At 38.7% G+C, this 24277-nt stretch overlaps 1 pseudogene; it reads right to left on the reverse strand.

The window, feature by feature from the left end:
* Positions 1-17432: 17432 nt before the first annotated feature.
* Positions 17433-24277, reverse strand: part of LOC127201793 (proliferation-associated protein 2G4-like) — a 54567-nt pseudogene continuing 47722 nt past the window's right edge.

Consider the following 24277-nt stretch of genomic DNA (forward strand, 5'->3'; position numbering starts at 1 on the left):
TTGTGATAGCATAATCTACCCTGAATTATTACAAGTGAGAAAAGAAGAGAATGTTTAGATTAATATCTGTAATTCTAAAGTCAATTGACCTAATGAAACCCAGGTCCTAGCAGGTATCAGTGGTAAAATGAACATCCAGGTGTCATCTATTTTCTGTGAACTTTACTGTTTGCTTTAATGGAAGGTGAATAAAAGAATGTGAAAAAAATGTGTACATCCTCTTGCATAGGATTTTGAGAAGGATTAAATGAAATGAAGTGTTTAAAGAATTTGGTGCAGAGTAGTTAATCACTAAAGTATATTTGCAAGTGCTTTTTAAAAACGGTAATACTAGTCTAGACTGGCATCTGCTGTCTCTTAATGTTTGCATGGCATTTGTCCAGACCCTTCTGCCTTTCATAGTCGCTGTTTAGAAGTCAGGCGCAATTCTGATGGGCTTGCATTTATATGTGACTTGACCTTATTTTCTTTCAGCTTTTACTATTCTTTCCTTGTTATGTACATTTCATGTTTTAATTATTATGTAGCAGGAGGCTTTTCTTTTTTCTGGTCCAATCTATTTGGAATTCTGTAGGCTTCTTGTATGTTTATGGACATTTCTTTCTTTAGGAGGGGGAGTTTTCTTCTATGATTTTGTTGAAAATGTTTTCTGGGCCTTGGAGTTTAGAAGCTGCTCCTTCTTCTATTCCTATTATTCTTAGATTTGGTGTTTTTATAGTGTTCCAGATTTCTTGTGTGTTTAACACTAGGAACTTTTTAGTTTTAATGTTTTCTTTAATGGATGTATCTATACCTTTGATTGTATCTTCCACACTTGAGAGTCTATCTTCTATCTCTTGTATTCGTTTGGTGTTGCTTATGTCCATGTGTCCTGTTCTCTTCCCTATGTTTTCCAACATTAAGATTGCCTCACCTTGTGTTTTCTTTGTTGCTTCTAATTCCATCTTTAGGTCTTGAATAGTTTATCATTTATTTCTCCTGATTGATTGAAGATTCCTGTAATTATTTATAGGATTTATTCAATTCTTTCATCTGTTTGAATGTATTTTCTTGAATTTCTTTGAGTAATTTATTTCCTTCTTTGAAGGCTTATATCATTTTCATCACCTCATTTTAAAGTCTTCTTCTTGCACTTTATGGATGTTCATATCTCCAGGGCTTGATCTGGAAGGATCACTGTTTTGCAGTAGTGTTATATGGCTCTGGGTTTTGTTGCTAGTTTTCTTGCACTGGCCTCAAAGGCATTTGGTTATCTCTGGTGTTATCAAGCCTAGAGCTTCCCCTAATGAGGTAGCTGTCTTGTCCCAGGTGGGCCAGGCAGGTTGGGAGGAAACAACGAGCACTCTAAGGCACAGGTTGTTTTCTAGGGCTCCCCAAAGGCCTCCTCAGGATGGTGGATAGGGGGTGTGGGAGTCTGCACCCAGCTCATCTCAGCTGGGTTACCTGTCTGTGTCCCAGTTAGGTCAGGCAGGAGAGGAGTAGGATGATAGAATTTCAAGCCCAAATTTGCTCAGGTGCCCTTCAGTCCTTTGCAAGATGGCAGGGCTCTGCTTATGTTCTCTGTGTTCCAGATGGGTTAGGCCAGTAAACATCTAGCAGCCTGCAAGAGATCCAAGCCAAAAGTACTTGAGTGTCCCGCAGAGATTCTTGATATGGCAGCAAATGTACGTTATAGCCCATGCCCACTTCAGCTCTGCCCATCTGTTCTGTGTCCTAGATGGTAGGCAGCCCGAGGATTGAGGAGGATCTGAGCCCAGAGCTGCTGGGTCTCAACAGGCCTCGAGATGTCAGGGCTCTGCTTATCTGCTCTGTGTCTCAGATGTGCTAGGCTAGTTAGCAGCTGGGGGGAGAAGAGAAATTCGAGCCCAAGGCTGCTCAAGGAATGACAACTAAAGTGGAGTGTGTCCCACACAGGTTTCTGCTCTGCTGGCCTGCTCTATGACCTAGGTGAGACAGGCCAATAAGCTGCAGGTGAGCAGAGAGAGATCAGAGCCCGAAGCTGTTCATGGGGTGGCAGGTAATGCAGAGCATGGCCTGGTCAGGTCTCTGTTCAGCCCATCTGCTCTGTGTCCTAGCTGCATCAGACAGGTAAGCTTCACAGAGAGAAAGAGGGGGGGGGGGCGATCTGAACCCGAAGTTTATAACTGTTGCATGGAGTGAGCTCTGCCTGTATGCTCTGTGTCACAGATGGGCCAGGCTGGGGGCATGAGGGAGATCGGAGCCCAAAGCTTCTCTGGTTCTCCATAGGCCTTTTGAAAATGGCAGGAATCTGCCTATCATCTCTGTGACCCTAATGGGCTGGGCTGGTAAGCAGCTTGCGGGCAAAGAGTGATCAAAGCCCAAAGCTGAAAGCAGGATGGCAGCTAATGTGGATTGGGCCCATACTCAGCTCTGTATGTCTGTTCTGTGTCCCATTATCTGGTAAGTAGCAGATGGGCAAAGAGAGCCCAAATCTGCACGGTGTCTCACAGTATTTCTCAAGATGGTAACTAATGGCAGTTGTCCCCCAGGACTTTTCTATGGGTTAGCTGCGTGGCCAGGGGTTGGATCCATCTGTGTTCCACACAATGTGGAGCCCTCTCACCTGGGAAATCAGTAGTACTGTTGTTTTGTCACTCTCGGTGTGGTCTTTAGGTCGTTTTGTAATCCTGATTGTCCTGTTGATCAGAAGCGGTATGTGACCAGTGCCGCCATCTTGGATCCCCTCCGCGCTTTTAAAAAATGAACCGTGGTTGCCATTATTGCCATAAAGATGTTCTTAAACCAATATAACCACCAATGACTTAACATATTTGTAATCACGTTTTCTCGTATAGAGATTTTAAAGAAAATTTATCAGAGAGGACACTCATCAAGAGTCTTAAATGAGAATTTAGAAAGATGTCATAGTAGTTAAGAGCACTCATTCTTACCGAGAACTTGGTTTCAAATGTCAACAAACAAGTAATGGCTCACAACTTCTGATAATTCCTTTTCTGATGTCCTCTTCTTACCTCCAGGGGCACCAGTGACACCAGGCAAATGCACACAAAACATTAATGCATTCATAAAATAGAATATTTCTAAGTAATACTCAACAGTAGTGAAATTAATCTTTATTTTAAAAAAGGTTTATTTATTTATTTAATATGAGCTCTTTATCTCCATGTCTACCTGTATGCCAGAAGAGGGCATCAGATCACATTATAGATGGTTGTGAGCCATCATGTGGTTGCTGGGCATTGAACTTAGGATCTCTGGAAGAGCAAGCGGCACTCTTAACCACTGAGCCATCTCTTCAGCCCTCACAAAATTAATCTTTAACAGTCAATAGCAGTTAAACAATCAAAACTGTCAGGTAAGTATTTTTTACTACACTACTGTCTCTGTGTGGTTAAAACATGAGGTATAAAAAAGTTACCCAATTTATGTAGACAGTGAGTGAAGGAAATGGAATTTGGATCCATCTGCTATAAATTGACACAATTCACCATCTGGCAACTTCCCCTCAGTTATGTCATAATGAGCAGAAGAAACTGTCTGGTACAAAAATGATATTTGATTGATTGATTTTAATTTTTATACGTGAGTATTCAGTGCTTATTAAAAACAAGATGATAAATAGTAAATACACAGAGCTCCATAAATAAGATGATAAAAGAAACTATAGTCCTATAGCACAATGTATATTCATCACATAAATACAATGATGAAAAAGTAGGTCCCGTTTTAAGGAAAATAAGAGATGCTTTATTTGGGAGCCATTTTGACTGACCACAGCCAAGGAACACAAATATAGGTAACCTTAAATTTAATGTTCCAATGCTAAAACAGTTTCACAAAGTTGTATAGTTTTACAGAATCATAGAAACCATTCATCAGGAAAAATTAATAGGTTCATCACAAAGGCAACAGCAAGGAAGGGGTAAGGTTTGTGTGGTTTTGATTTTTAATTTTGTTATTTTTCATAAGCCTTAGAACCTACCCTATATGTTTTCAATTTTTGTTAAATCTAGGTTCAGGATCTAAAGGCCTCTCTTGGCATTCATCCAGCATGTACAGTACAGATATATCCATGCAGCCAAAACGGTCATGCCTATAAAAATAAATGCTTTTAGACAGAACTTGCTTTGTAATATTCTAAAAAAAAAAATCCTCGTGTCATTTACATGCTGATGTATGAGGGCTGGAACTTAAATGCAAGAATACATATAGTACATGGAAAAATAATTGAGAAAATAAAACTTTCAAAATGGCAAACACTGATGGAGTCATTGCACCCACATGACTGGAAAGGCTGCTATGTCATTATTGCATAGCTATCAATGTGTAGATAGGTTAACAAAGAGACTTTTAAAGTTTTGAGAATAAAACCAAAACTAAAACATATTAGTAACATCCATATTGTGAAAAAGATATGACTATCCTTCTCTCTTCTATGTGAAGATTATTTTTTTACTGTTTCATAAATATTGGTCTAGGGTCAGGTGGACATGGCATTAATAATTAGAATCTTATTTCATAATTATATGCCTTGGGGAAATGATTTTATCTTTTTGTGTTTAAATTTACTCATCCATAAGATTCTAATACACATCCACATATTTAAATACCAGATAAAGCATTTGAAGTTGTTGGCAAGCCGAACATGTGGTAAGTTTTAGGACTATAATAAACTAGGCTCTTCACTGTAGTACTGTTTTATTCAGGAAGATAATGATACTTAAAACACTCTGACAGCTCAGAGAACATAAGAGGATTAATTTATCTTCCAGTGATGACTTTTGAAGAACCAAATTGGGTTTAAAAATGTGAACTTTGTCGACATCTGCTTGATCTGATTGCATAAGGACTTATCTCTCTCAAATGGTAGGGATCTCATTATTTACTCCGTATGATTCCACTCTAAAGTCAGTGGATAAAGTCACAGGGAGGCAACACAGTTGGAACAGACAGAATATGTTTTGGACTCAATAGTACACTATAAAAAATTTAAGTCAGAGAACTGGAATTAGAGTTCCGGGCTTGTGTTAGTTTTTGGACATATCTCTACGTGGAGGAGCCTCATATTTCCTTGGATCAAAGAGGTGTCAGTGAGCCTTCCTACTTCTATAGCAGATGTCAATCATAGCCATGAATGAAACCATAGCTACTCAGCTCATTGTAACATTTGTGTATAGAAGTTGTGGAAAGATGAATTCTTAATTCTTCATCACTCTCTCTAAGTATATATTAACACACAACTAATTTATCAATGGGAGGACATTCCCCTAGTTTAAAAATATTATAAAACATAATTTTTGTTATAATGAAAGGGTACTAAAACAGTGTGAGATGTATATACTCAGAGGAAAATCAAACAGGCTGAAATATTTAGAGTTATTATTGCTCTAATGAAACACCATGATCAAGACCAAAACGAAGTTGGAGAGGAAAACGTTTACTTGCCTTCCACTAGTGCTTTGTGGTCTATCATTACAGAAGGTCATGGCAGGCAGAAACTCAAGCAGGTCAGGAATCTGAAGACAGGAGCTGAAGCAGACACTATAAGGAGTGCTGATTACCAACTTGCTCCTCATCACTTGCTCATCTTTGTTTTTGTCAAACCTAGGACTACCAGCACAAGGGCTGTATGTATGACCCTAATAGGCTGCCTGTCCCCATCATTAATTAAGAAAATGCCTCACAGGCTTCCCAACAGCGCAATCTTGTGGATACACTTTATTCATTGAGGTTCTCTCTTCTCAGATAACGTTGAGTTTGTGTCAAATTGACATAAAACTATCCCACACAGGCCACACATAAGAATATGTTAGAATTCCATAGTGTATATGTACCACAGTTTCTTTATCCACTCTTCTACTGAGGGACACTTAGGCTGTTTCCATGTTCTGGCTATTATGAATAAGGCTGCTATGAACATGGTTGAGCAAATTTTCTTGTTGTGTGCTGGAGCATCTTCTGGGTATATTCCAAGGAGTGGAATAGCTGGGTCTTGAGGAAGCCCTATTCCCATTTTTCTGAGATAGCACCAGATAGATTTCCAAAGTGGCTGTACTAGTTTGCATTCCCACCAGCAATGAAGGAGTGTTCCTCTCTCCCCACATCCTCGCCAGCATGTGGTGTCCCTTGAATTTTTGATCTTAGCCATTCTGATGGGTGTAAGATGGAATCTCAGAGTTGTTTTGATTTGCATTTCCCTGATGACTAAGGAGGTTGAGCATTTCTTTAAGTGTTTCTCAGCCATTTGATACTCCTCTGTTGAGAATTCTCTGTTTAGTTCCAAGCCCCATTTCTCAATTATTAAAAACAAGGAATTCCCGAAATTTGTGGATAAATGGATTGAGCTAGAAATGATCATAATGAGTGAGTTAACCCAGAAGCAGAAAGAATCAAATGGTATATACTCACTTATATCTGCATACTAGCCCAAGGGGCATGTCCCACAAAAGCCTTCACTTACCAGGAAACTGGGACAGAGGGGAAGGCATCCTATTGGGACTCTAAATGAGAGACGCATGGGAGAACAGCAAAATAAAAGGATCCAGAGGGTCCTAGAAATCTACAAGTAGAACAATATGATAGGCAGATTTGGGCCCAGGGGTCCCGCTCAAACTAAGGCACCAGCCAAGGACAATACAGGAGGTAAACTTTAAACCCCTTCCCAGATCTAGCCAATGGTCAGAATATTCTCCACAGTTGAGTGGAGAGTGTGATACGACTTTCTCACGTACTCTGGTGCCTCACATTTGACCATGTCCCCTGGAGGGGGAGACCTGGTGGCACTCAGAGGAAGGACAGCAAGTAGCCAAGAAGAGACTTGATACCCTATGAGAATATATAGGGGGACGTAATCCCCCTCAGGAACAGTCATAGGGGAGGGGAATAATGGGAAAATGGGGGGGGGAGGAATGGGAGGATACAAGGGATGGGATAAACATTGAGATGTAACAAGAATAAATTAATAATAAAAAAAAAGAATATGTTAGAAGAATTTATATTCCTTTCTCCAAATTTAAATTTGTGTGTTTGAAAATAGCTAAATTATTTCTTATCTTTTGTACTCCTCCCCTACTGAAGTGATGATAATTATACTTACTATTCTCCATGGTATTTCAGCTATCATAGAGGTCATTTTACATACTATTCTTCTGTTTCCTAATGTGGTTTTGCATTTAACAGTCACACTCAAGGCTGGGCCCAGATAACTCCCAAATATATACCCACTAACTAAGTAAAGTTCTTCTATTGCTGTGATGAAACACTATGGGTTTCAAGAACTTGGATTTATTCAGGATCTGCTTCCCCATCACATCTTATCATAAAAGGAATTCAGGAGAGAAATTCAAGTAGGACAGGGACCTGGAGGCAAGAGGTAATGCAAAAGTCATGGAAGGGTTCTCCTTAGTGACTTTCTCCTCATGGCTTTCTCAGCCTTATTTCTTATAGAACCTGGGACTACTAGGCCAGAGACAGCATCACCCATATGGGCTGAGCCCTCTCTTATCAATCACTAATTAAGGAAATATCCCAAAGGCTTCTATACAGCCCTATTTTGTGGATATTTTTTCTTAATTGAGGCTTTCTTCTTTGATGACTCTAGCTGTGTCAATTTTACATAACCTGCCAATACACTCACCTACCATTTCCCTCTACCAGGGTACTGAGGCTAGGTGGACCTTTCTTTCTGACCTATAGGAGAGACCACTGATTTTGGAATCATGGTTATGGAACTTTATGGGAATAGATATATTTTATACACTTCTCTATAAACATGGCACATTGAACAGACGAGTGAAAGTTAAGATATCATTTCATTGAACAATATAAATTATCAGATCTGAAAGCCAGAGACCTCAGTCCTTAGATCTCTCTCTCTCTCTCTCTCTCTCTCTCTCTCTCTCTCTCTCTCTCTCTGTGTGTGTGTGTGTGTGTGTGTGTGTGTGTGTGTCTCTCTTTCTGTGTGTGTGTGTGTGTGTGTGACTCAATCATTATTCACCCTTTTCTATTCCTATTGCAGATTCTAAATGTCAGCAGTTTCTTTCTTTCTCTCTTTCTTTCTCTCTTTCTTTCTTTCTTTCTTTCTTTCTTTCTTTCTTTCTTTCTTTCTTTCTTTCTTTCTTTCTTCACTTTACTTCCCAATCTCAGAAGGAGCACCCATCCTCTCCTCCAAGTTCCCTAATCAGAAAACCCTCTCCCATTCTCCCCTCTCTTTTTACTAGGAGAAGGGGAGATCCTCCATGGTAACCAACCTGCCCTAGCACATAAAGTTGCTTCAGAAATAGGTGCATCCTCTCCCACTGAGAGCTGACAAGGCAGCCCAGTTAGGGGAATGGGATACTAAGGGAGGCATCAAAGTCAATGAAAGCCCTTGCTCCAGTTGTTGGAGGACCCATATGAAAACATTTTCTGCTACATAATGTGCAGGGGCCTAGGACTACTCCATACATGCTCTTTGTTTGGTGTTTCATCCCCCATAGGCCCAGGTTAGTTGACTCTGTAGATCTTCTTGTGGAGTATTTCACCCTTCCTATTCCCTCAATTATTTCCTCAACTCTTCTATACCACTTCCTGAACTCTGTCTAATGTTTGGCTGTGGGTCTCTGCATCTGTTTCCATCAGCTACTGAGTGAAACCTCTCAGACAAGTTATTCTAAACTGCTCAACTCCTGTCTACCAGCAAATCAGAGTAAGATTAGTAGTCTCCCATGGATAGGTTGCAAATAGAGCCAGTCATTGGTTGATCATTCCCTCAATCTTTGCTCCATCTTTATCCCTGCACATTTTTAAGGTAGACAAATTTTGGTTTGGAGTTTTTGTGGGTAGGCTGGTATCTTATCTCTCCACTGGAAGTCCTGCCTACTATGAGGTGGCCACTTCTTTGTGCCATATCCCCTGCTGCTACGAGTTTCAGCTAAAATGACTTACTACTTCCTGATTCCTCCTGTCTCTGAGGTCTTTTGCAAGTCCCTCAGCTATTAAAAAGAAGGACATCATGAAATTTTCAAGAAAATTGGTGGAACTAGAATATATCATCCTGAGTGAGATAAACCAAACCTCAAAATACATGCATTCTATGGATTCACGTAAAAGGTCATTCTAGTTCTAGGATCACCATGCTATAATCCATGGACCCAAAGAAGCCAAGTTACAATGGGGCCTAAGGGAGGATGATTGAATCTCACTCAGAAAGGAACATATAATAGTTTTTGTAAGTGGATGGAGGGAGAGAACTGGGTAAGAGAGGGGATGGGGAGAGAAGAAGGTGTGGTGATTAGGAGTAGGGAGACCAGAGGATAGAGGACCAGCTGGGTGAGAGAACAGAAATCAGAGGTGGAGGGCATCTTTGGGACTTGCCAGCATCTGTGTTAATAAAGCCTCATTATACCCAATTTTAGAATGGGAATGATAGCCATCTCAAGCATTCGTCATTGTTGACTTACCTTAAGGAATCCAATCACAAGGGCTCTTCATCTGAACACATTCTGAGTGTTTCTCTGAGAAGAACACATTACATTGTAAATGGCCTTGTCTTTTTCAGCATGGTGACATGTGCTTCAGGCTAAATATACATAGAAAATATATTGAAAATAAATATTAGCAGAGAAGTGATTCTGTAAGCTCAGAGACTGTGGCCTGTACTTTTCTCTCAGGGCACTTTGATACCAAAAGAGAAATAAAAGAATAGAACATTTCTTCAAAAGCTATTTTGTGGACACCTTCAATTTTATAAATGCTTTTGTTCCTTGTGGCAACAACAAAATGAACAAGCACACAATAGGAGATGTAGCATAAAATCGTCACAAAGTGCATGAGCTACAGCAATGCTCAGACCTGCATACATGTTTTATCAAGTTCTATCCACACTAGCTGAGGCTGTGCAAGGAAGTGCTGTGGAAATGTTGAAAAAGGCATGCCTGAAGAAGAAATAAGGAAATTATATAAGCCCAGGATTAAGGAGAAATATATGTTAAATGGCAAGTATAGAGTGTGGCAAAAAAAAAAAAAAAAAAAAAAAAAAAAAAGACAGAGCAAAACACTCCATAACGCAGGCATGCCAATGGATGTGTGCTTCACTGGCTCTGGTTTCCAGAAGGAGAAGAATTATAGTAATTAGGTACCTTTATCTGTTGGGTAGTTATAGCATCATGAGATGAAAATGAAAGAAAGAAATGGAGATAAGGATGTGAAGAAGGAAGGAGGATAAATGACAATAAAAGGAGGATGCTTGTCTACAAGGTCATTTTCTAAGGAGGAATAGAAACTTCTGTATAAGAAAAGATGATCATTGGTGTATGGAAAGATGGTCCAGTTGTTAAGAATATTTACTGTTCTTTCCCAGGATCTGAGTTTGGTTCAAAACACCCACATAGCCACTCATATTGGCAATTCTAATTACAGAGGATTCAACACCCTTTTCTGGCTGGAATAGGCACTATGCAAACATGTGTCACAGATATATACTCATACATATAAAATAAATAAATCATATTCACAGAGAAGTGGATGTGTACTACCTACTGAATGGAGGTGTTTCCCAACATAGCCCTGTTGCACTTTCCTCATGGCAGTACCCCAGCAGCATTGGCCTCTATTGTTATACCTTATTCAGAAGTCAATATTTTGCTAGTTGTTAGAAACTCTAATCAGAATGTCTATCATAATGCCTTTTGAATCACCTTAAAAGAGACAGAAGAAAACAGTCTTCCACACAGTAGTTGCCAATCACCCCTTGTCCTTTGGTGTAATAAACACCCCACCTGGACTCAGACAGACATTGATAGATTTCGTTACCTACGTTTGGACACTGATATTAAAAACTAGTCACATTAATTTTTTGCCGCAGTCTTTACCCTTAAAGACAGGCCGTTGGATGAAATTGTAATATCTGTATGGTTGTAATTTTAATAAATTGTATACTCTTAAAATCTGGCTTTTCCTTGGTTAGATAATCCATTACTCAGCACTTGCTTCATTTTTTTTTTTTTTTGATACCATCCTCTTTATACAGAAGAATGTAGTAATTATAATTACTGTACTCATTGGACCATTATTCTGTGAAGTTTAGGATCTCTGGGGATAGCTCTTTTGGTAAAGTGCCTTCCATACAAGTATGGGAACATTGACATATCCCAAGCATACATGTAAAAGCTGGACATAGTTGCACAGCTATTACCCTAGAAGAGGCCCAAGCATGTGAGAAATGATTTAGATCCCTATGGCTTTCTAAACCAGTCTAAATAATTAGTGAGTTCTAGTTCATTCAAAGATTGCCTCAAAAGGTAAGAAAGATAATGATAAATGGAATGTACCCATTGTTAACTTCTCTTCTGTGAATATGTATGTATTGGTACATACATACACAAATTTGTACACACATTTATTCACATATACACAAATTCTAAGTTATGTCTGATCGATGAGTACACAAAGTATTTGTTCCTGTGTACAAAACTATTTGTTCATATATACATAGTGCAGTATTTGTTATATAAAATGAGTTATTTATGCGGCACAGTCTCATTACAACAGATATCATGATTTAACTCAAAGTTCAGTTTCCAAGGTCAACAGCTTAGTTAACTCAGATGAACTTTGGGCTTGTATTTTTATCCTTTCTGCTCTAGTCTGCACATGTGCTGCTCCTTGCCATTCTCACATTTGTGCTGAAATAAATTCAAACCATTCTACCATCTGGCCTGATAAAGTTTCCTTTCAATGCTTTCTTATTTCTCAAAGATTCCCAAAAAGGTGAAATTTATTTATTTTTTTTTTATCTTGGAGCTCAAGATGATCACTCTCTCCACTGAATACATTTACCTCTGTTGTCTGCTTATGATTTGCCTACTGTGATGCCCTGGATAAAATGGTTGCTAGTGATTCAGTATTTCTATTTTGATAAGCACTTACATAAATGCCAGAAATGTACTTATTTAGTATTCATTCATTTAGAAAATACTGAGCTTCAAGTTACACTTTAGTGTAAGTTAATGTAAACAAATAGGGTTTTCTCTTACTTTCACATTAATTATGGAAAAAAAGTAAGTTCCTGAACATCATTTTATACCTTTTCAATGTTTTAAAGTCAAACAAGAAAAGACTTACAGTGCCCGGAGTTTCTCACTGTGACTTGAATTTTCAACTCCTGGACATTTGACACAAATTTCAGGTGCCCAAGGATGCCTGTACTCACGAATCCAAACCCATATGCAGATACATTCTATTATACACATTTAAAAAATATCTAAGATCCCTGGTTTCAAATATGTGCTATAATATAAACCTGTAGTCACCAAGGAAATATAATTATCCTTTCTGTCAAGGTGGGCATGGCTTAGAAACTGAACAACAGCGGCTAAAATCAAAGCCAGTGGAAGTGGCACTAACTCACTGCTGGTGCTAGGATTTCCAAGGTCACACATTTCAAAATAAATGCCTTGGGATATCTGCTTTTGAAAACTCCAAAGCATCAGTCATCAATTTCTCTTAGAGAATAAAGGAGGCCACTAACTGTGGTTAAATTTTATGAACCTAAGTTAAGACCCAAGCAATTATCCAAAATCAACCTTGGGCCACAATGTGTAGCCCTTCAAAAGAGATTTATTATGAGGGTGATCCTGGTCTTTTCTTCCTCTTTGTCTCTCTGTCTCTGTCTCTATCTATCTATCTATCTATCTATCTATCTATCTATCTATCTATCTATCTATCTATCTATCTACCATCCATCTCTGCCTCATTGTCTCTTTGTCTCTGTCTCTCAAACATTTGGTCTCTGTCTCTGCGTCTGTTTCTGTGCATCTTTGTCTTTGTCTATTTCTCCCTACTCATGACCTCTCATTATCATAAACTAAGCATCTTTCCCTGCCACATGCTTACATTATTATGTGCTGCTTCTCCACAGGCCCAGAAACGAATGGATGAACAGATCCCCATAACACTGCCAGAAATTTAAAATAAACCTTTCTTTTTCTCTGGGAAAGCATTATTTGCTTTTTGTTGTTATTGAGATGGAATCTTGCTCTGCAGCCCTCACCTAGAATTCACTATATAGGTAAAGCTAGACCTAAACTCAGTGATCCTGATTTAGCCTTCCCCTTAATTGTGGAATCACAAACATGAGCCCCTAAATCCAGCTAAGACATTCCTCATAAAGTGACAGTCTCCTGTGTTTGTTGCCATAGCAAAACATTGTTTAGCACAGTCTATTGAACAAAAGATGATAGATGTTTCATGAAATCGCTTTAGAAGGCCAATGCAAGATCTTTTGTGCTATTTTGTGATCTAGATCTAGTCTCCTTCAGAATTTATTTTCTTTCTCCAATAAAAATTACATTCCCCAAGTTAGTTTAAATATTCTCACAGGTAAAATTAAGGGTGCTTTTTGGTTGCTTGGGGCTCCCTTGTGGGATCTTGTCTTATCATAACTAAATGAATTTGAAAATGGTCTCAGATGGAGGATTAAGGACATTTTTATTAAGAGTTTGAGAGAAGCAACATAGAGGTCAAGCTGTAAGTCTCAGAAGATGCAGCAAGGAGAGAAATGAAACAGAAAAAGAAAGACATTCCCTTTTCAGTTACTGTCTTTAAAATGAGGCTTTTTTAATAATGGAGGCCAGTGCATAGCAGTATGGAGGAAGATAATTTGGAATCCCAAGAAACAGCAAAAAGGTCAATGTTGAGGAAATCACAATTAAGCTTCTGGCCAGTTTCTTTAAATATAATATAGCAAAAGAAAAGACATTCTCAGTGCTGGGCTCAGTTCATGGTGCATCATATTCCAGGATTCCTGTGCCTGGTCAAAGGATAACCCTCAGCATTTGGCTAGAAACTGAAATACAGATAGTTTACTTAGAAAGGGCAAGCTCTCTAAGAGGTCCAATAGTGCTGAACCATGAGGCCTAGGAATGTTTATATGGCATTTTCATCACACCTGCCTCCCCTGCTTGTGTAGTAGAGGCTGGCCTTGATGTATTCCCCTTGTTGCATGAATCCCAGGTGGGGAAGGGATCCCAGTCTAAATCTGCAAACTGCCTCTGTTACATAATATTGGCCTTGTTTTATTACATCTTTGAGAGTGTTATCCAATGTATCTTGATCATAGTTCATCCCCTTTACCCATCTTCTTTCAGACCTACTCCCTAGTCCAAACTCACACAATATTGTGTCCTTATTTTCTTACGAATCTCATAAAGTACTCTTTGTGCCACCTATATACCCTTGGATGCTTGGTTTTCCATTGATGGATAGCATTGTTGACATACCTGTGGCTACAACTTTAAGAAGACTGACTATCCCTTTTCCATCAGCTCTAATTACCAACAGTATAGCTAGAGGTAGTAATTCATGGCCATTTCTGTTTTCCATGTTGGGACTACGTCTGGTTTGAAATTGCACCTGTCTTTTACATGACTCCAAACTGTTTTGAGCTCATAAAAGAAACTGCAGTACTGTTTTTATGTTCTGGCTATTGTGAACAGAGCAGTGATGAGCATGGAAGAGTGCAGGCTTTCCTTTTCATAACAATTCATTTAGAGTTCTTTTTTATGTTAAGTTTATTTTTAATTCATTCATTTTATATCCCAATTGTAGCCCCTTCACTCATCTCCTCCCAGTCTCACCCTGCTTCCTTCTTTCCCCCTCCCCCCTCACTTAGTCATCAGAAAGGGGAAGCCCTCCTCCCCTACCATCTTACCCCAGCCTATCAAGACTCATCTGGACTGTCTGTCTCCTCTTCCCCTGTGGGCTGGCATGGCTGACCCTCCAGGAGGACGTAAACAATGAGTGGCAAAAAGGGGTCCATGTCAGAGGTATCCTCTATTCCCCATATTATGGGACTCACATGGAGACTGTGCTCCCTATAGACCAAATCAGAGCAGGGGGTCTAGGTCTTCTCCATGCATTATCCTTTGTAAGTGCCTCATCTCTGTAGGTCTCTCTGGGCCCAGGTTTGTTGGCTCTGATGTTCACCTTGTGGCTCTCCTATCGCTTTCAGGTCTTTCTATCTCCCAACTCTTCCATAAGTAGCCCTGCTCTTTGCTCCAAAGTATGCCTCTGAGTCTTAGCATCTGTTTCAATCTACTGCTGGGTGGAGGTTTTCAGAGGAACTCTGTGGTAGGCTCTGTTTCTGTTCCCTCTCTTCAAGAATGTCCAGTGTTTAGTCTAGTTTCCATTCTGAATGAGCATTAAGCATCCTCCCTAGGGGCCTCCTTGTTATTTAGCTTCTTTATGTCTGTGGATTGTAGTGGGATTTTCCAGTATTATATGGCTAATATATAGTTATAAGTGAGTATATACCATGTACGTCTTTCTGGGTCTGGGTTACCTCACTCAGGATGATCATTTTTAGTTCCATCCTTTTGCCTGGACATTTCAAGATTTCCTTGTTTTTAATAGTGGAGTAGTATTCCACAGTGTGGCTGTACCAGTTTCTTTATGCATTCTTCAGATGAGGGACATCTAGGTTGTTTCCAGATTCTTTCTATTATGAATAAGGCTGCTATGAACATAGCTGAGCAAGTATCCTTGCTGTGTGATAGAATATCTTTCATGTATATGCCGAGGAGTAGTACAGCTGGGTCCTGTGGAGTGCAAACTTGTACAGCCACTTTGGAAATGAATCTGGCACTTTCTCAGAAAATTGGGAATAGGGCTACCACAGGTGAGTCTGGGCACCTGAGATAGGAGCTTTATGTTTCTTTCTCAGAAGGTAACCACTTCACCGGAGGGTCTGAGGTTGGGGCCATCTAGCTGCGGTATATGGAATGTCTCTGCTCAGTGAAAGTGTGCCCCTGTGGTTGAAGCTGCATGGCCCAGGACCAGAAGGCCTAAAGATGAGTCCATCATGGCAGGAGCCCATGAGTTTTTTCTGGGTTTAGCGGGGTGACCTGAGGTTGGGCCAGTGTGTTTCTCACGCTCTGGGCTCTCAGATTACCTGGGAAAGACAGCAGCTTAGAGTTTTGAGGTCCACCGCAAGCGTTTCAGTTGTCCTGCTCTCACTGCTGTTCCTTTACATGCATACTCGGTGCCACCATCTTTGATCTCCTTTATTTATTTAGAGTTATTAAATACTTCAACCTCACTTCTAGTCTACTGACTGGAGGAAGAAGAGGACGAATGTTAATAGGAAAAGGAGGTTGTAGACTGGTTTAGATGCAGTTCTATAGGGGCAATTCCACCATGCATTGTCAGGATACCCACAGTAAACAAAACAAAAAAAAAATAGCAGCATTAATCTGTAGCAGTGGCACCATCCAGCAGAAACTGCAATGTTCTATTGAATTGGCAAGAGTCAGCAGAAGCAGCCAGAAGCAGTTGGAGTATCTCAGGAAGTTCTCTAGAATGTTTTTCTCTGTGAAGCGAAGACCAGCAATGGCTAGTCAAGATCAGCAAAGACCAGCGACATGTTGCATGGGGTGGCAATGCGAAATTGTTGTCTGTCTGTAGGGTTCTATTTATAGTCTTTCTAAACATCACATACCCTCTCATGTGTCTGTTTTCAGCAAAATATCTCATGCCCTCTCACAAGACTGTTTCCAGAGAAACATCACATAACACAACTGTATTTGTAAAGAAACCAGAAACTTCCACTTCAGACGAACAAGTATCTCTATAGAAGGATATAGAGGGATAGATGAGTCATGTGTGAGATCTATATCTAGGCTTTTTGAAACCCCCACATTGATTGACATAGTGGCTGCAGCAGTTAGAATCACACCAACAGTGAATACGTGTTTCCCATTCCCCACATCTAGTCTAACATTTGTTCTTTAGATCTTAGTGATTCTGACTCATGTAAAATAAAATTTCAAGGTAGTTTTAATTTGCATTAACCTGATGACATTTGATGTTGAACATTTTTCAAAATGTCTTCTAATCATTTGTATTTCATCTTTTGATAACTCTGTTTTATCCCATGACTTGTTTTTAACTGTTGTTGTTATTATTATTATTATTATTATTATTATTAATTATATCTTCTACTAGCCTAGAAATGAATCCTCAGTAGATGTAATTCTTCTCTGGTATGGTGGTAGTGTTCTTTCCTTTATAGAAGTGTTTTGGTTTTGCCAGACTTCAGTAATGACTAAGAATATTAATGGTATCAAGACTCAGAAAAATTATACATGATCATCTTGATGTTTCATCTCCAGTTCTCATCTCTTACCCAAGCACCTCTTTTTAAAGGTCTCTAAATGCTAAATAATTTATGCTGGCGCACTACAGAGTGCCTTTCCTCACTCCATGGCCTTGATTCAGTCATTTATCCTTATTGGTGAGAATATCACTTTGCCAAGTAATGTCCTAGAGCCCACTCTATGCTTTTGAGTTTAATAGAGCCAAACCTCAATATCCAAGTTTCTAAAATGTTATTGACTAAATGTTATTGACTAAAATAGCACCAAAAATGCTATTCATTTATCAGTTCTATGTTTCACTCCGCTTGTTGCTGGGGTTCATCCAGGTTCTTGTGAATCAAAAGCACATGCTGTACAGCGAGCTACACTCCAGCCATCACTAATGTATTCGTGAGGGCTGGTGTGAACGTGTTTCTAAAAGAAAAACACCATTATGCAACATTTAGATATTAAGATTGTTTCTAAGGACATACACAGATTTTTGACAGGTTAGTTTAGGGTTGATGAATACTCAGTTTTTGACATTCAGAATCAAAAATAACCACTGTGTCTTAGCAATCAATAGCTAATACAACACAGATTACAGTTGCAAAATGACTGAAGATGGGATGTGGCCTCATGAATATGCTTGCAGCTTGTATGGGTTCTTTTGAAGACAAGTTTCTATTTTGATTTGAAAACAGGTGTTTGAGATATATTTTGAAATAAGTTGAACAATGCTTATTCATGAAGCATTTAGCATTTTGTGACAGCTGAAGTTAATATTGACCAAACTAAATTTCCATATCAGGCCCCAGTATTTTAAATACATTGCAATTATAAAGGTGTCAGTAATTTAGTCATTATCATTAGCACAAGACTCTCTGGGACATTTTAATTGCAGATCATAATGACAGAACATTTATAATGTGCTGTTCATTAATACATTATTTAATGCAAACCTATGAAAATTTTAATTGCTGTTAAATGAAGTGTAAGAGATAACATTCCAAGAGAATTGATTTGCCATAAAAGGGGTTGCTTACTGTTTGATGATATGGACCAGTCTAGAAAGTATTATTTGTTGAAACTTTCTTTTATATGAAAATAATTTTAGGGTCTAAAAATATAAACCACTTATATTATAAAAAAAAATCTTTCTCATGCAGTACAGCATAGTTTCAGAAATAGTTACTCGAGGAAATTTCTTCAACTATTATCTAGACTGGAATTGTGTTATTAAGCCTGCATAAAGCCTGAATTTCCTCACCTGTAAATCTGGGTAGTTATGCTGAGCCTCTGTCACATTGAAGGGTAACTGTCCACAGGAAGACCTTTATCTCCCTACAGTATTATCTAGTGGCTTCATTTTGAGGTCACAAACAAAAAAATCATCTTTGCAATGCTCAACATCTTCTGGAAAGGTACTGAAGGCCTTGCCTGGGTAAGAAAACAGAATCAGGAGACTCAGCAGCTGTTACAGTAAAGAGAGAAGAAAAGAAGAGAGATCATTTGTTTATTAATAGCCATGAATGGCTTCTGATGAATTTTAGTGGATTTAAAAAAAAAAATCAGACAGCTTAAGATTAGTGGGGAAGAAAACTGCTTTCATTATTAAATATTTTTGAGTTCGTGTTAAATTGTTATATCTCTTTGTTTCTGTCTCTGTGTCACTCTTTCCTCTCCTTTGTGTGTGTGTGTGCATCTGTATGTGTGTTCAACACGTGTGGGTGTGCACATCAACATGTGATGGCAGTCAGAGGATACGTGAAGATTGAATTCCTCCCTCCAATATGTGAGTTCTGAGGCTGAAGTCAGATCGCCAGACTTGTCTGTAAGTGCCATTAAGACAGTTGCCTGGACCCTAGAATATTCTGTTTTGACTGTTAATCCCTCCTTTATTTACTGGAAAATCTCATTTTTCTGGAATGTAAGCCTTCTCAGATCCAGTCAAGGGCTCCTTTACTGTTAAAATTAGCTGCAGGTTTTCCATCTTTGCTTGCTGGTGGTAAGAGGTCCCACTGTCTTTGAATAACAGATTTGATAGCCTTTCCTTGATACAAGGACACACACCAATAACATTGCTATTTCTTTTGAGACAATTCTGTCCCTTTCATGCTGAGCCCAACAGGTTCAGTATTTATGAATTATTACTAGGTGACTCGGGCTATAACATATGAACTCACTGCCTATAGACTTAATGTAGAAAGATATGAAAATAAACATATTGGATATTTGAGTTCATCCATATGGGAGACTAGTTCACAATGGGAATCATCCCTATGAAATGATCAAATCTTAAAATATTTAAATGCATCAATGAGAGTAAACAAGAACTCCTGAAGATGGTATGAAGACAGAATTAAATAAATTTCAACAGCATGATAAATATAATTTAATGGGCAAACTTTGTGTCTCTTAAATAAAAGGTGGTTGGATATTATACACAGGTGTGATAGTTCAAAAGTATAAGCCTGGGACCTAGAAAGATGTCTCAGTGTTTAGTTGTACTGGCTGTTATTTGACAGAACCAGGAGTTAATTCCCAGAATCCATATGATGGCTCATAACCTTCTGTAGCTCCAGGTCCATGGGATTCAGGTGTCTGGCTTCCAAGGACGGTGTATGCATGTGATACAAACATATATGCAGACAGAACATGCATACACTTAAATCATTCTCTCTCTCTCTCTGTCCCCCCCCCCTCTTACTGTGTGTGCGCGAGGGGGGGTAGGTAGGTAGGTGAGTATGCTCAGAACAAAAGTTTTAGAATCATCTGTCAGGCCATATGTAATTGCAGATTTCATCAGGACGAATAAAGCAAAATACTCCAAAGAGGAGGTAACGGCAATGGCCGGCAGCTACAAGGGCGTAGCAATTGTTGAGTTATCCTAGAACCTGCTCTTTGGGAATTCTCTGTTGTCCAGTATCTTTGTTTCACCACACTGATGTGGTTAGTGGGGAGATGAGCCTTGCTCAGAAACAGCTTCTAAGAATCTTTAACAACCAAATGTGCTTTCAAGTCTTAGATGTTGGCTTTCTTGTTCCTGTACTTCCTTGGTCTCTGCCTGCTGTTCTGACAGACACTGTATAAATCTCTGTTTCCTTTTCTTGTCTTTTTCTATCTTTACCAAACCAATATTTTTCAATCTTCCCCTTGTACATCATTGTTTGTCGAAACAAAGACAGTATTGAGGGTAGATATGCACTGATAACACTGAAAAATATGCATTATGGAAAAACTCAGTAAACCAAGATCATACACCCAAACTTTTTGTTTGTTTATTTGTTTGCTTTGTTTTTGTTTTTTGAGACAGAGTTTCTCTGTGTAGCCTTGACTGTCCTGGACTCACTTTGTAGACCAGGCTGGCCTCGAACTCACAGCGATCCACCTGCTTCTGCCTCCTGAGTGTTGGGATTAAAGGCATGCGCCACCACCCATACACTCAAACTTAACACCACCTAAACAATAATTAAATGGTCACATCCACATTCCACTGCCTGGCTTCACATCCTTATCTTTATTTTCATTATAAATTATTATTATTTTTATGTGTATCTGCACATGCATGAACATGTGTGCAATGTGTACATGAAGATAGTGTGTCTATGTGTATGTGTGTGTGTATATATATATATATATATATACACACATACTTGTGTGGACCAGATGTATCCTCCTCAATCTCTCTCTAACCCTAAACTTGAAATAGGAATTTTAATCTCCTGGTGTTCACTGATTTGTCCACAATGGCTCTCTAGTAAGGCCAGTGATCCTTCTCTGGCTGTCTCCCCAATGCTAGGATTTATAGGTGTAGGATCCCAACTCAGTTCTTTATGATTGTATAGCAATTTACCAAGTGAGCCATCTTCCCAGCTCCGTCTTTGTTGTTTTGATAAAAGCTGTGAAATATCAGAAAGTCAGAAGCCATCACAAGGTGGTTGACCATCTTCCCTTTCTATTTTCCACCCCACAATCTTTCCAAGTCTCTATATCAGATCTCTTTCTCGTTTTTTATATTTGTAAACAGGAACAAACAGTTGCCAACACCTTACCACCTTCTTCTACTCAGCCACTTCTTCTTCAAGCCTCATTCAGCGCTGAGTGACACGTGCTCTTTCTGTTGTGCTTTCACTGGTGACAGCTTTTCAATTGTTCTGTGTCCCTGCAATGTGAAATTCTAGATCTTTAAACCATGGAATTCATTTTTTTTTTAAACCAGGAAATCACTACCAGTTATTTTGAGATTTAGTCTATCTTCTCCACCATTAGGCAAGGTTCCTGAAGATAATGGAGATGGGAGGAGAAATGGTGGTTGAAGGAAGAGAAAAAGGGGTAAAACAAAGATAATGGACCTAGTGTATCTTTTGGCCATTCTTTCTGTTCTTTAGGCATGCACACTTGCTCTGACTCCTTCCCACATGAGGAACCTTGCTGACTAAGAAACAAGCATCCAGGGGAAATGTTTTCCAGTAAATTTGTCCTTTTCTTTGGGTATATGGTAGTTTCTTGGGAACCAGTTTGTGAGCTCTTGTGTTCTCCTGAGGTCAGGACATTCTTGCTTATATGTTTCTTTAGTGAGACCTTTCCTTTTGTTCCAAAAAAGCATCCTCAATATCATGCTGTTTTACCCTTCCTTATTTTCTCCTTGATACTTAACCATTGTTAACACTTAACACTTGCCTCCATTGTTTGGATATCTAAAATGCAACGAACCAATTTTTTTTTGTCAAATTTCTTCTGTTCGCTATTATTTCTGGGAAAAAATGTTGAGGAATCATTGGCATGTAGAATTTAGTAAGTACTGGCTGAATTGACCTCAAGTACCAAATATTAATAAGAATTCAGAAAGTGGGAACTTGGTCTTATTGTTGATTAACAGTGGTTGCTACAATCACTTTGAAGTGCAATTCTGAAAAATCTGTTAAAATTGAAGTGGATATACTCAATAGTCTAGTAATTTTCTTCTGGAGCAGATTTAGGTATAAGGACAATCACAACAGTACAGTTATGATAAAAATGTACCAAAACCGGAGTACCATTTATTTATTTAATATAGGCATTTATAAGCGAATGTCATTAAAAACCTATGAAGAAATTATATGTCCTTAAAGTAGAAAAATGAAAACTTTACATTTATAAAAAATTTAAATCATGTTAAATAGAGATTTTTTTGAAAAGTATGCATATGCCATAATGACATGTGTATAAATCCTAAAATAATGGAACTATGTGTTGTTATCAATATTTCTGAATAATATTTATTATTTTAGTAAAACATAATGAAAAACGTAAAAATTAAGTATTATAGCCAGATGAGAGATACTGCCCCTAGGAAACAGCTCAAGGATAAAGCTCTAAGTGTGTTAAATTACTATTTATTGTTTGAGAATCTGGTTCATACTTGTACTGTGTTTTGATCAGATCCACCCTGTCCCCTCCCTGTTAACTTCTTCCCTCCTCACCATGACGTTAGTTTCAACAAAACGCATTTTCATCAAAATGTCAGAGAGTTAGCAGTCAAACAGGCAAATGCTTTTTTTTATGATTGCTTATGCTTCTCTATGAGTTTGGGACAAGTTTTAGGTAATTGCCAATAAACAGGCAGGCAAAACAACAAAAACCTGACAAAGGTTGACAATCCCAGTGGCAGCAACTCCAAATTACTCTTTTCATTGTCATTTTCATTTCACTAATGAAGTAACCCTCATTAGTGATCTGTCTGGAATCACTTCTCCATCTTTCCTCTTTATTTGTTTTACCCTAATTTATTGAGTCAAGCCAGATTTGGTTTCTATCTTTGACAATCGAAAGGTCCTTTTTCACAGAAAATGACAGCAAAATCAAACCCCTGTTAAAAGACGTTTTAAGAGCGGAAGCAAAGCCAAGGTAATTTCATCCAGCAAGACTAGTTGCATAGTGTTGAGACACCTGTCTGATAACTTAGAATAAAAGATTTCTCATAAGTGAAGCATAGTGTTATGGGATCTAGGGAATGGTCTGCAAAAGCTGTATTTTGGGTTTTAAGTGAGTGAGTTTATTGAGTATACAGCAAACTGAAGTAAAAAAAAAAATGACAAGTAGATTAGCTGGTAGGTGGATAGACAGACAGATGGAGAGACGGACAGACAGACAGACAGACAGACAGACAGACAGATAATAGCAAAACAACAGTAAATTGGGCTTTCAAAACCTCTAATGGCAATTTACTAGAGACAACTTAAAGCTAGTAACTCATGTTTCCTGTGAAACATCCTCTCCGTGACTAGAATTCCGCACTGCTGAGCCTCTAGCTTCTTCCTCTCACCACAGACAGTTATACATCAGGGAATAAGCAATAGTAACATCTGCTAGATATAGCTTCCTTTCATCTGTTCTCAAAGGCACAGTGCTTTTATTTTCATGCTCTCTTACTGTTCTCTTCCTCCTCCCTAGTATTAGAAGAGACCATCCCATTCCTAGATAGGATACACTTGAAACAAGCTTAGGTCTGATATGGGTTGGGGGAAAGCTTAACTTCAGAGTGAGTTTTTCAGTGATCTCAAATAGCTTGTGATAATTTACCAATACAATGTATGTTACAAGCATGAATATAAATTATGACTGGATGTTGTAGCTAAAAATTACATCAATCACAATTTAAAATACTTTTGCATAAAATAAAATTAGCCAATAGTTACTTCCTTTTGTAATGAACAAGAATTAAAAATAACTTTGAAGATATTTTGGCTTATCAGGGTTGTTTCCATGGAAAGGTATAGTAATGAAAACCATCATCCAGTAAGGAGACATTTGATGTCTTTATTTTTTCTTAGGTTGAGTCACTGCAGAAGACATGGGTTCAGTTTATGTTTCTAATCTATCTCCGCAGGTGTCTCCACCAGGTCTCCTAAAGCTCTGTGAAGTGGTCCTTGACATTTATATGAAAGCTGCAGGAGTGAATTATAAAGGCAGTCTACACTTCCCAGACCAACTCTCAGAAGATAGAGCTAAGAACTCATTGGCTCTTGGGAAGAGCTGGTGGTGTCAAGTGGGGAGTTGAACAAAATGAAATTGTACTCCTAAGGTCTGTAAAGGACCCTCATCAGAAAGTACAAGGTTTATGACAGAAGAGCTTGGCCTCAAAGCTCTCAGCTTTTACAAACCTCAAATAATTAAAAGAGCCTTGTTGCAAGAGTGGGAAT

This window comes from Acomys russatus, chromosome 17, assembly GCF_903995435.1.
Source record: "Acomys russatus chromosome 17, mAcoRus1.1, whole genome shotgun sequence".
In the NCBI taxonomy this organism is placed as follows: domain Eukaryota; kingdom Metazoa; phylum Chordata; class Mammalia; order Rodentia; family Muridae; genus Acomys; species Acomys russatus.